The following is a 13,719-nucleotide window of genomic DNA, read 5'->3' on the forward strand; positions in this document are numbered from 1 at the left end:
AGCGAGATGGACGTGGTTTTTAGCTATGCGTGTTTTTTGGCTGTGCGGCGTTTTTTCCTCCTGTGATGGAGGGACGTCGAACAAGAAGTTTTGAGTTGCTCTGTTTCGAGCACTGAAGGCCACCCTTCCTTGGAAGATATGTCATCAGAGGAGGAGATGGTGCAGTGCCTGGCGAGGACAGACAAGGCTTTGGAAGAAAGAAGCTATGCCGCAGCGACGGAGGAAAAGTACGAAGACGTAAGGATAGAAGATATAAACAAATATAAGGGAATGCTGTAGAATTCTTAAAGGAAAAAGCAGGAAGAACGATAGTTTATGAGATGTACTCGGTGGCAGCTGGAAAAAGTGAAAACCTGGCTACGACACAGATAGAAAAGGTGTTGAGACTAGTCTGGAAAGGGATTTCGTACCTTGCCAGAGGTAAAAGATTTGGAGCAATTGAGGTGCAAGATGAAAAGCTAGCTACCACCAGGTTGCATTCGGTAACACCCTTGAAAACGAACGAGATAGTTCTACCCGTATACCTTGGGAGACGTGCTTCCAGAATTAGGGTGGAGGAAATACCCCCGGAAGTGGATGTAACTTGGCTAGTGGCTGCTATATTACTTGGAATGGAGAAGGTGGTTGTCCTACAGGCAAACACAACACCTCACAGGAACTGGAAGGGACAAACTCTTAACATGGTGGTACAAATTGCGGAGGAGGACATCGAAAAAATGGTCGAGAGCATGACAGCGGGAGGGACGGTATTAAGGGTCAGAAGGCGGCGAGCTGGCAGAATCGTTAGCACGCCGGGTGAAATGCTTAGTTGTGTTTCGTCTGCCGTTACGTTCTGAGTTCAAATTCCGCCGAGGTCGACTTTGCCTTTTATCCTTTCGGGTTCGATTAAATAAGTACCAGTTACGCACTGGGGTCGATATAATCGACTTAATCCGTTTGTCTGTCCTTGTTTGTCCCCTCTATGTTTAGCCCCTTGTGGGTAATAAAGAAACAGGTATTAAGGGTCAGAGAAGAAGGGAGGATTCCGAGATGTTATAAATGTGGCCTGAAAGGCCACATTAGAGAGGAGTGTCCTTCATTACAAGAAACGGATAAGGAAAGAGAGGACAAAAAAGTGGTGGATGCTCCACTGACCGTGGAGGAAAACGAAACAGATGTGGCACCACAGAGGAAGACAGGTACCAGCGTTGAGGAGGAGGAATAAAATAACAGCTGGGAAATGGTGGAGACGTATACCTTGGGAGACGTGCTTCAAGGGAATTGAATGTAGGTATGGAAGAAAATGTGGTGGTCCTGCAGGCCACCAAAACACCCTACAGAAACTGGCAAGGGCAGAGTCTGGACATGGTGGTACAGATTAACCCAGAAGATCTTGAAAGTGTGGTATGAAATCCCTTGCCAGACTGGTCTCAGCCCCTTTCAAGTTGGGTTGGTGATAATACTTCAATCTTTCTCGTTGCCACCGCGTGTGTCCTGTAAGTAATCACCCTCTCTTTAAAACTTCTTTCGGGTGGGGAACACCTTCAAATCATTCCCCTCCATTTTAAGTATTTCCTTGAACCTGCTCAGTTCTTCTAGTCTCACATCTTCACTTTTCCTTTTGTCATTTCAGCATAATTTTTCGTCCCCACAGCCTCAGCAATTCTTTTCAGACTTTTCACTAATTCTTCCTCAGACGACATAAAGTCTGAAGAAGAAGAACTTAAGTTTTTGTAACTCATTAAACATCGCTCCTCCATTAAACAAGAGAGAAGACGTAACTTACCACCGCTGCAAGACAACCCAAAAACACGTGTGGATTTGGTAGATGGAAACTGAAAGAAGCCTGTTGTATATATATATATATATATATATATATATATATATATATATATATATGTATATATATATAATATTAGTGAGTATAACTCCAAATTTACAGGGAAAAATTTAATTTAGTATTAAATCAAATTTCACAATATAAATATATAAAATATAAATTAGAGATAAAACCACTATTATGCGACTCAAACAGTGATAGACATAAACCAAAACATAAATAACAAATAATATATATTTTTATAAAACATATAACTAGATCTCGGGTTCGAATCTCAGACCGGGCGATGTGTTTGTTTATGAGTGAAATACCTAAGCTCCACGCGGCTCCGGAAGAAGGTAATGGCGAACTTCTGCTGACACTTTCGTCATAACTTTTTCGCACTCTTTCCTCATGCATCTTGCAGCTCACCTGCGACGGACCGACGTCCCGTCCAGGTGGGGAACCTGTACGCCAAGGAAACCGGGAAACCGGCCCTAATGAGCCAGTCACGTCTCGAGAAGGAACGAACAACACAAAAAACTGTTTGATTCAAATTCAGCCATTTTGAATGTGAAATTCAAAATGACTGAAGATTAGCATCAGGCTTGAAACCCTCGCAATACCAACGAATGGTTTCATCCGTACATGTAATTCTCAATAAATGTGTTGAGTGCCCCTCCTTCGTTTGTCCACTCATTCGTATGTGTGTGTGTGTGTGTGTGTGTGTGTGTGTGTGTGTGTGTGTGTGTGTATTGTGTACGCATATGTGTGTTTTTGTGTCTGTGTTTGTCCCTCACCACTGCTCGACAACCGGTGTTAGTGTGTTTACGTTCCCATAACATCGCGGTTCAGCAAAAGAGGCCTATAGAATATGTATCACGCTTCATTCGACTAAAATTCTTCGAGATGGTGCCCCAGCATGGCCGCAGTCTAATGACTAAAACAAGTAAAAAAAAATAAAGACAGAAGAATGAAGAAAATGAAGCCAATAATTTGTTAAAACATTAACCTGGGAATCGAAATTGCGACGCTATGACCGCGAGTCCGCTGCCAGAACCACTGGGCCATTGCCTCTTCGCGAAGCACCAAACAAATACTAGCGTTAAAACAAACTTCTGTACCCTCCCTACGTATGAAATGTAAGTTGTGTTTGAACCGAAAACGTAAGGGATCGAAACTCAGTACCCGACGGTATGTAGGGAGGGTACAGAAGTTTATATTAACCCTAGTATTTGATTGCTACTTTGTGGAGGCGCAATGGCCCAGTGGTTAGGGCAGCTGACTCACGGTCGTAGGATCGCAATTTGGATACCCAGACCGGGCATTGTAAGTGTTTATTGCGCGAAACACGAGGCTCTGGCAAGGGGCGGTGGCGAACCCTGCTCTACTCTTTCACCTCAACTTTCACTCATTCTTTCTTTCTGTTTCTATTGGACCTGTATTTCAAGGGGCCAGCCTTGTCACATTCTGTGTCACGCTGAATCTCCCCCGAGAACTACAATAAGGGTACACGTGTCTGTGGAGTACTCAACCACTTGCAAGTTAATTTCATGAGCAGACTGTTCTGTTGATCGGATCAACTGGAACACTCGTCGTCGTTACCGACGGAGTGCCATAGATGGGTACTTTATTTTATCGATCCCAGTCGCACGAAAGGCAAAGTTGTCTCCAGTTGAATTTGAACTCAGAATGTAAAGAGACGCCACTAAATACAGAGAGTCTTTTACTTCGTCCACTCTTTCCAAATTCTTCGACAGAATCGACAATAGTTTAACCTGTAAAATGTTCTTACAAAGGATAAAAATATTATTTCTTAAAAGAAAAAAAAATACTTTGAACTTCATTTCTTCTTATGATTTATCGCGAAATAATAAAGATTTGGTTGTTTATTATTATAATAGGAAAAGAAAAAGAGGAAAAAAAAAAGAAAGACTAAACGCAAATACAAGCGAAAGACCTGGAAGGAAAACCTCACAAATTTGGTGCCTGAATGTCTTTCAATATATTCTTAAATATTTTTTCCTTTATCTTTTAATTGCTAAGGTATTGTAACAGAGTTTATGGTAAACCTTAATTCTACAAAGGCGATTTAGACCTGAAGCATTTAAAATAAAAGTTAGAGAGCATTTATAATTATTTTGAAATAATTCATGCACAGATGTGATAGATAGATAGACAGACAGATAGATAGATAGATAGATAGATAGATAGATAGATAGATAGATAGATAGATAGATAGATAGATAGATAGATGTAGATAGATAGATAGATAGATAGATGGATGGATAGATAGATAGATAGATAGATAGATAAATAGATAGATAGATAAATAGATAGATAGATAAATAGATAGATAGATAAATAGATAGATAGATAAATAGATAGATAGATAGATAGATAGATAGATAGATAGATAGATAGATAGATAGATAGATAGATAGATAGATAGATAGATAGATAGACGGAGGAATGAGATAACAGAGAGAGATAACAGTTTTAAATTGATGAGAGGGGAAAAAGTTCTAACTCAAGAAACATCAGGAATAAACGTAGAAAAAAAAAGAACGACAATAAAAAGATAAAATTAGAAATGAAAACCGAAAACGTCGCACACAGAGGATTCCATGTTGAATAAAATCCCGGGCAAAAAATTCGATTTTTCTTTCCGATAAATCTACCTCTAGGTTATATTTACAACTTTCCAGTAAAACTCCTCAAAACTGTTGGCCCTTATTACAGTTCCTGCGAAATTTGGAAATACTTAAGATCTTCTCTTGGCTCTTAAACGAAATCCTTAAAACAATATATTATAGTTCCCCTTTATTACAGACCTAAATTACTTCTATTGGACTTGAACCAGCGACCTCATTTCTACGTTGTGTCTCGACTTAATACAAAGAGTGGCCAAACTACACCCAACTAGCTTTAAAACAGGTACATTTCTGCTGCCAACAATTGCTGAAGGGTGGGCCAGGGATGCCGTGGCTAAAAATGCGCAGGCATGCACTGAGGCTGAGACACCTCTGGCTCTACCCGGACAGTGTGCAGGTATGGTCTCCGTTCGTCGGACAGTTGTTTCCACAGTTCACCTCGATCACTGAACTGGACCCATGGATTAAGTGTAGGCTGAAGTTGGGAACTTGGCACGCAGAGTGTCGTCAGGCGCTGATGCTTCTCCCCTAAGCGAGCAACGCCAGCGGCGGGGGTTCCATCTCGTCCTTTTATAGAGGGTTATTAGAGTTAAAATGTGAGGACGCCTTGGGAGAAACCCTGGGCTTCGATGACAGTTAATTCGCTAGCCTGTACCGAAGAACATTCGAGCTAGGGCCTTTGGACAAATTTCGAAAGTCCCTGGCATGGCAATATTACAGAGGTGCCTTACCTGTTCTGGATACACTCTTTAGGCATGGTGCTTCAGCCACGCCGACTTGTCCACGATGCGGTTAGGAAAATGAAACTGTCCTGCATGCAATTGTGCAATGCCCAAAGATATCGGAACTTTGGGTTTATGTCGAACAACTGGTGTCACATCTGAGAAGAGTACAGCTGTCAACCGAGTCTATAATTAAGATTATTCTGCCATCTTCCCCGAATAGAGAAGAGCAGGCTTGTTTCCTCTGCGGAGTAGCTACCGCGAAGGAAGTAGTGTGGAAGACGAGAGTGAAAGTGATCATGGCAAGCACCTTCATCCCCAGCCTTGGGTTGGTGAGCTTTTTTCTTTTCCATATGAAAAGAAAAATTAGGATGAAGAGGAGATACCTGTCGCACGGAATATTTCGGAAAAAAATGGACGACTGTAGCGAGAGTGTTGAGAGTAAATGCACCTGTTTGAGCGAGAAATTAAAGAGTCTACCAAAGGATTCAGTATTGGATCGTGGTTTGTGGGGTCAGCCACGTGCCTCACTGCATAATTGTTTCTTCAGTCATTTTTGTTTTTCATCCGAATTTTATATTTATTTATCATCGATTATATGTTCCATTTGTCTTTCGACCCCCGTGTCTGTCCTTGTATCGTCCACTCTAGTTTTTTTTCACCTTTATCTTTATATATAAACTAGCAGTATCGCCCGGCGTTGCTCGGGTTTGTAAGGGAAATAACTATATAAGCATTTTTAGAGAGTTATAGCCAAAAAATAGCAAAAAAATGCATTCAAAATGGAAAAAAAATTATGGTAAATTTTTTTTTTAATCGTTGACTCATCGTAGACATTTTCTGTTTTAGTGTCTTCAAGCCATGAAGTCGTTGTTCTAAAAGAACGCTGGTCTCCTTGACAATGCTTTACGACGTTGATTTCCTTACACTCCCTTCCCCACAGCTTCACGAGGGAGGGAAGAAGGGGGAGAAGCAAACAGGTGCAGGTGTGACCATGGACGCCAACTCCGCCGCCATCGACACACGAAAGATTATGCATTAAAATGGAATAAAAAATGATGTTAAATTATTTTTAAAATCGTAGACTCATCGTAGACGCGCGCTAATACTCAGACGGGCTCGATATGAATCACGACTATAAGATACCCGGTTTGGGTTAAACTGCACCGCAAAATGTGGGAGTAGTTAGGAATCTAAATCGTAGGAGACAGACACTCACACAACTACAGTTTTATATATATAGAAGTCAAGTTGTGTATCTGTCTCCTACGATTTAGATTCCTAACTACTCATACATTTTGCGGTGCAGTGTAACCAAAAGCGGGTATCTTATAGTCGTGATTCATATCGAGTCCTTCTGGGTATTAGCGCGCGTCTACGATGAGTCTACGATTTAAAAAAAAATTACCATAATTTTTTTTCCATTTTAATGCATTTTTTCGCTATTATATAAAGGAAGCAACTCTCTAAAAATGTCTACGATAAGTCAACGATTTAAAAAAAAAATTACCATCATTTTTTTCCATTTTTAATGCATTTTTTGCTATTTTTTTGGCTATAACTCTCTAAAAATGCTTATATAGTTATTCCCCTTACAAACCCGAGCAACGCGGGCGATACTGCTAGTTGTTAATAAAGGAAAGAAAACAGATACATTACATATTGCAGTCCGTTGTAGATTTTGCTTTAAAAATTTATTGATTTCAATTTTTGGCACAACGCCAGCAATTTCGGGGGGGGGCGGTTTAGTCGATTACATCGATCCTAGTATTCAACTGGTACTCATTTAATTGACCACGAAAGGATGAAAGAGAAAGATGACCTCAATGAAATTTGAACTCAGAACGTAAAGACAGACGAAATATCTGTTTCTTTACTACCCACAAGGGTCTAAACACACAGAGGACAAACAAGGACAGACAAACGGATTAAGTCGATTATATCGAGCCCAGTGCGAAACTGGTACTTATTTAATCGACCCCGAAAGGATGAAAGGCAAAGTCGACCTCGGCGGAATTTGAACTGAGAACGTAGCGGCAGACGAAATACCTATTTCTTTACTACCAACAAGGGGCTAAACACACAGAGGACAAACAAGGACAGACATAGGTATTAAGTCGATTACATCGACCCCAGTGCGTAGCTGGTACTAATTTAATCGACCCCGAAAGGATAAAAGGCAAAGTCGACCTCGGCGGAATTTGAACTCAGAACGTAGCGGCAGACGAAATACCGCTAAACATTTCGCCCGGCGTGCTAGCGACTCTGCCAGCTCGCCGCCTTACCGTAAAATACATTAATAACGGTTTCAAATGTTGGCACAAGGCCAGCAATTTCGGGGGAGGGGGTAAGTCGATTACATCGACCCTAGTATCCAACTGGTACTTGTTTTTTCAACTTCGAAAGAACAAAAGCAAAGTCGACCTCGGCAGAATTTGAACGCAGAAGTTCAAGACCGAAGAAATGCCGACAAGCATTTTACTCGGCGCGGTAATGATTCTGCCAGCACGCCACCTTGTTTATGCTTTAACCCATTGCCTGCCATGAGCCCCATTTAGGGATCTCCTACAAACAGTCTCACTGCCGGTTGTTCGTCGTATTTAAAGGAGATTACTTATGCACATTGCATCTGCAGAGGTGTGTTTAACAATATTTAGTAATTAAAGTTCGTCATTATTAGCTCTGGCTAATTCTAGAGGACATTTTATGCCATAAATCGCAATTTTTGAACCACAAAAATATTGACCGTTTTGAAAACGTCTTTTCCGTTTGTTTTGCATTTCCTATCTTTATCATTCATTGATATTTCATACACTTTCGCATTCAATACTATAGTTTCAAAAAAAAAACTAAAATGTTTATTATTACAATTGAATGGAAAAGGATAAATATGCTTTTTTTTCAGCAATCCCCATTTGGGACTTTTCGAAAAATTTATAATTTCCAAAATAATTCACATACGAAGAAAATTTAAATACTATATATTATTTTAACTCCTAAGACACCAGGCAAAGCCAAAAGAATATGAATTAAAAAATTGGCAGTTAATGGCTTAAAAATATATTAAAAAAGGAAACAAATAATCATGGATGAAATACCTTTGATTAAAGGTGTTTTGGATCAAAGGTAACCTTACTTTTACTTCCATCATGAAGACTACAGACATATTCAAACGTCAAAGCATTAGTTATTGGAAGGAGAGAAAAAACGAAAAGCAAGTAGAATTCCCATGTTTGTTTACATTTATTCTTTAATAAACAAAACAAAAATTCGTTTGCAACTTTGGAAATGTTCTTTTAAGTTCCTGCAAGTATTCTTCTCTCATATTGTAACAAGTTTTCCCCCTGAAATGTTTCATAAATCCTCCGTTAAGCGTATCTACAAAATTTGCCGCAAACATTTTTCCATAGCAAAAATTTGCCGTGGGAAATTTCACCATGAAGGCGGCACATAATTAAAGTGTAAACTCGATAATTTATTTCTCTAACTGGTAGGTTTATTGATAAAGTTGCCATTTTTAGAAAACAGCTAATTTTTATTATTATTTTTTGTTTTCACGGCGAATTTTCCTACAGCAATAATGCGAAATTTCTTAAGGAAAAAAAAAGTCGAGAGATATGACAGGTTAGCCTAGGAAGTTAATAGGTGTGGTCGATGAAAAAGGTAGCAGTAGTACCAGTAATTGTCGGAGCCCTGGGAACAGTGATCAAAAATCTCGAGAAGTACGTGGAACAAATAGGGGCTGCAATAAGGGTAGAGCACTGGCAGAAAACAGCACTGCTTGGAACCGCTCGAATATTCCGGAAGGCGCTCAAAAATAAGAGATGTTACCTTAGTTCACTGGTAGTGAAGTTGGGCAAAGGCAATAATAATAATAATAATAATAATAATAATAATAATAATAATAATAATAATAATAAAATAAAGTAGGTGCCTTAGGCATGATAAAAAAAATATTCAGACAAATACATAACAAAAACACCAGGACTTACAAACACATATAACATACAGAAAATTGCACTACTAGGCACTGCACACATCCTACGCAAAACACTTTCCATACAATAACCATCAGAGCATCACAACAAATCACAGCACATACCCAAGGCACACAGAGCTGCGCTCGGTAGTGAAGTGAAAGCACGCTATAAAAATAAAACTGAATAATAATCATAATAATAATAATAATAATAATAATAATAATAATAATAATAATAATAATAATAATAATAATAATAATAAAATAATAACATAGAAAAATACCTTAGGAATGAGAACTCAGGTTCGAATTTCCCCCAAGACACCAGATGAAGGCTGGAAGGTATATCAGCCGAAATGGTGTGTTAACTTTAGTGTGTTACCTTAGTTCACTGGTAGTGAACAGCTGACACTGTAGTACATCTCCAGCGTTAGAAGCTGTGCAAAAGCAATGATAATAATAATGATAATAATCGCAGCAAATAACGAACAAGATGGACTTACATCACCGAGCTCTCTGGAAGGAAATATTAGATCTGCGATCATCAAGTTGAATTTAAGAAACATCCAAAAAATGAAGGAAAACTACATTTTATTGTAAATGATCCTAGAAAAACGAACGATCCTCAAAATTGTAAAACAACACGTAGGGTTGTGAGAAGTAAAACTAATCATGTATATGCATTCCCTTTAGTACACATAGACACATTGCTATTTCCCGATTATACACCAACCAATATAATATTTGTGTTTATACAACTCACACACGAACACGTTGCAGCTTCCATGCGTACACAAAACAAATAACTTGTTGAAATTGTTGACAAACAACAGCAGTAATTGTATTCACCTCAATAGACGTCATTGGTTGGTTGAAATTGCCGAAATACAAGAAATTTAACAACAAATAGCTTACAAACTACAGAATTTTCTCAAGAACGTCAAGAGAAAATGATGTTTTATGTGACACATTCTACCAGTATACGAAGTTTAAAAGTGTTTAGTTACAAAGAAATTATTTTTTAAATCTGCCGGTCAAAGTGAAAAGATCATTATAATTATTATTATTATTATTATTATTATTATTAGTAGTAGTAGTAGTAGTAGTAGTAGTAGGAGTGGTAGTAGGAGTGGTAGTAGTAGTAGTAGTAGTAGTAGTAGTAGTAGTAGTAGTAGTACTGTGTGTGTATTGTTTGTGGAAGGTCAGCAGTCGCCCATGCATACCAGATTCGCCTCTCCAAGCCACCAATGTTATCCAAGGGAAAGGCTAAAGAGCCGATACAGCTTGGCACCAGTGACGTCGCAACTCATTTCTACAGATGAGTCAACTGGAGCAACGTGAAATAAAGCGTCTTGCTCAAGAACACAACACGCAGCCCGGTCCGGGAATCAAACTCGTAACCTCGCGATCGAAAGCTCGACGCTCTAACCACTGAGCCATGCGCCTACTCACACACACACACACACACACAAACACACATCTTTATATGTAAAAGTGAAGTTGTGTGTCTGTCTCCTACGATTTAGATTCCTAACTACTCCCACATTTTGCGGTGCAGTGTAACCAAAACCGGGTATCTTATAGTCGTGATTCATATCGAGCCCTTCTGGGTATTAGCGCGCGTCTACGATGAGTCTACGATTTTAAAAATAATTTACCATCATTTTTTTCCATTTTAATGCATTTTTTCGCTATTATATAAGGGAAGTAACTCTCTAAAAAGTCTACGATGAGTCAACGATTTAAAAAAAAATTTACCATAATCTTTTTCCCATTTTTAATGCATTTTTTTGCTATTTTTTGGCTATAACTCTCTAAAAATGCTTATATAGTTATTTCCCTTACAAACCCGAGCAACGCCGGGCGATACTGCTAGTATATATACATATATATTAGCCATACAGAATAGAAAATGTTAATATTCCCTCTCTTTTCTCCTTCTATTATCATGATCATATTTGTCCATTCGTCCTCCTCGTTTCTGTTACATAGTTTGTACAGGAAATTTCCCCAAGAGCTAACAATAGCCAATGACAATAGCAGCTTCAAGATGGAACCATTATTATTTGGTCAATTAAAATGGTATGGCGACCAGCGAGCGAGCAGAAGGCTCAGCGCGTCGAACAAAACACATTGCGGCATTTCCTCCAGCTCTTTTACGTTCTGAATTCAAATCTTGCTGAAGTCAACCATGTATTGCCTCCCTTCGGGGTCGATAACATGACTTACCAGTTAAGTACTAGTGGTGGGGGGGATTCATGTAATCATTTTGTCCACTCGCCTTCAAATTGTTAGCGTTGAACCGGACAACCAGCCGGAATCCTGTCCACGGAGAATTTTGTAACCTCGATCACTTATAGACCATGGGAACCGGTCTTTGGGATCGAGAAAGAAAATAGAGCGGTGGGATAGCAAAATCTGTTGCGACATCCAGTTACGTACCATAGATTACTGAGTTCAAATCTCGCCAGCGTCGGTTTTGCTTTTTCATTCTTCCCATATCAGCAGTTGTGTTCTCTTGCTCTACATCCGCTCCGATTGAGCAAACGTGTGGTCAAAGCCGATCCAGTCGTGAACACGTCATCTTCTTTTCGGTTATTATATATCTAGAACTACGATATCCAAAAAAATCCTTCTTTATTTTAGGCGTAAGGTCTGATTTTTTGAGATTTGGTTGCTATTTTTTCAAAGTTTCCTCTTAATTCCTATCCCCACAACGTTCTAGGAAGAGAAACAAAAGAAATATCCTAGGAACGTCTCTCAGTATGCCATTAATCCCAGGAGTATTCACACTGTAATGCCTCTCTCTCTCCGTAATACATTTAACAACTTTAAAGATCGAGCCATACTCTTTTACTCTTTTACTTGTTTCAGTCATTTGACTGCGGCCATGCTGGAGCACCGCCTTTAGTCGAGCAAATCGACCCCGAGACTTATTCTTTGTAAGCCCAGTACTTATTCTATCGGTCTCTTTTGCCGAACCGCTAAGTGACGGGGACGCAAACACACCAACATCGGTTGTCAAGCAATGCTAGGGGGACAAACACAGACATACAAACACACACACACATATATATATACATATATACGACAGGCTTCATTCAGTTTCCGTGTACCAAATCCACTCACAAGGTATTGGTCTGCCCGAGGCTATAGCAGAAGACACTTGCCCAAGGTGCCACGCAGTGGGACTGAACACGGAACCATGTGGTTGGTTAGCAAGCTACTTACCACACAGCCACTCCTGCACCTCCATGCTGAAGATTCTTAAAAAGAATGAAATAGACTTATACATAATTACCACCAACAAGAAATTGTAACACCTCCCCATAGATGATGGGAAAAAATTACTATTAATTATGTATTTGATTAGGTGATTCAAAGTCCTTGAGGTCCCTGTAGCACAAGGGAGTAGAAAGAAGGAAAAGAAGGGGCCTAAAAATTCAAAAGATGTCGACTGACAGGAAGCTTAAAGGACTGAATGTCAAAGACCAAAAGAAAGTAAAACGATCGTAGAGAGCAATAGTTACAGCGGCAGCAGCAGCAGTTGCAGTAGCAGCAGCAGCAGCAGCAGCAGTAGTAGTAGTAGTAGTAGTAGTAGTAGTAGTAGTTGTTGTTGTTGTTGTTGTTGTTGTTGTTGTTGTTATTGTTGTCATTGTTGTTTTGTCTCAGACTAATGCTGATCAAACAAATTTCTAGTCAAAGACATTCCAACCTTGACCATCCCGCTTCTTCCCTACGAGCAAGGAATCCAGGATCATCTTATGTAACGTTATGGCCTTTTCTTTTAAGAAGGTAGATGAGGATTCAAGGGAGATTCGATAACCATCACTTACAGATCGAAAACGGAATCACTTTGGGACACCTAATTCACAAATGTTTTTTTTTTTTTTGTGTCCGTAAGAGGCAAAGACTGGCGACCATTTTTTATGCCAGTGGACGCAATCTGAAGCTTTCTCCTAGATTTCAGAACATATGAGACCAATCGCTTTCGCTTCATCTTTCGTTTATCCATTCTTTGTCTTCTTAAGTCGCCCAACTTTCTACTTTTCTTCAGGTTGCCAGTTTAAAAACTTGCCTTGCAATGCTGTTTGAAGGTTTCCTTAGAGTGTGACCAATTCAACCCCATTTTCTTTTCAGAATTTCTTCATTAATAAGGCGGTGAGCTGGCAGAAACGTTAGCACGCCGGACGAAATGCGTAGCCGTATTTCGTCTGCCGTTACGTTCTGAGTTCAAATTCCACCGAGGTTGACTTTACCTTTCATCTTTTCGGGGGTCGATAAATTAAGTACCAGTTACGCACTGGGGTCGATGTAATCGACTTAATCCGTTTGTCTGTCTTTATTTGTCCTCTCTGTGTTTAGCCCCTTGTGGGTAGTAAAGAAATAGATATTTCGTGTGTCTTTACGTTCTCAATTCAAATTTCGCCGAGGTCGACTTTGCCTTTCATCCTTTTGGCGTCGATAAATTAAGTACCAGTTACGTACTGGGGTCGATCTAATCGACTGGTTCCCTCCCCCAAAATTTCTGACTTTGTGTCTAGCGCAGAAAAGAATTTCTTCATT

General features: G+C 39.5%; 1 long non-coding RNA gene across 1 annotated transcript in view; it reads right to left on the reverse strand.

Annotated features, from left to right (window-relative positions):
* LOC118762380 overlaps nt 1-13,418 on the reverse strand; it is a 22,017-nt gene extending 8,599 nt beyond the window's left edge. The window contains exons 1-2 of the long non-coding RNA XR_004998124.1: nt 13,378-13,418; nt 5,837-5,842 (exon numbers count right to left, since the gene is read on the reverse strand). This is a non-coding gene — a long non-coding RNA (uncharacterized LOC118762380). The remainder of the gene's footprint in view (nt 1-5,836; nt 5,843-13,377) is intronic.
* Nucleotides 13,419-13,719: the final 301 nt, after the last annotated feature.

The sequence above is a fragment of the Octopus sinensis genome, linkage group LG2, assembly GCF_006345805.1.
Source record: "Octopus sinensis linkage group LG2, ASM634580v1, whole genome shotgun sequence".
NCBI lineage: Eukaryota > Metazoa > Mollusca > Cephalopoda > Octopoda > Octopodidae > Octopus > Octopus sinensis.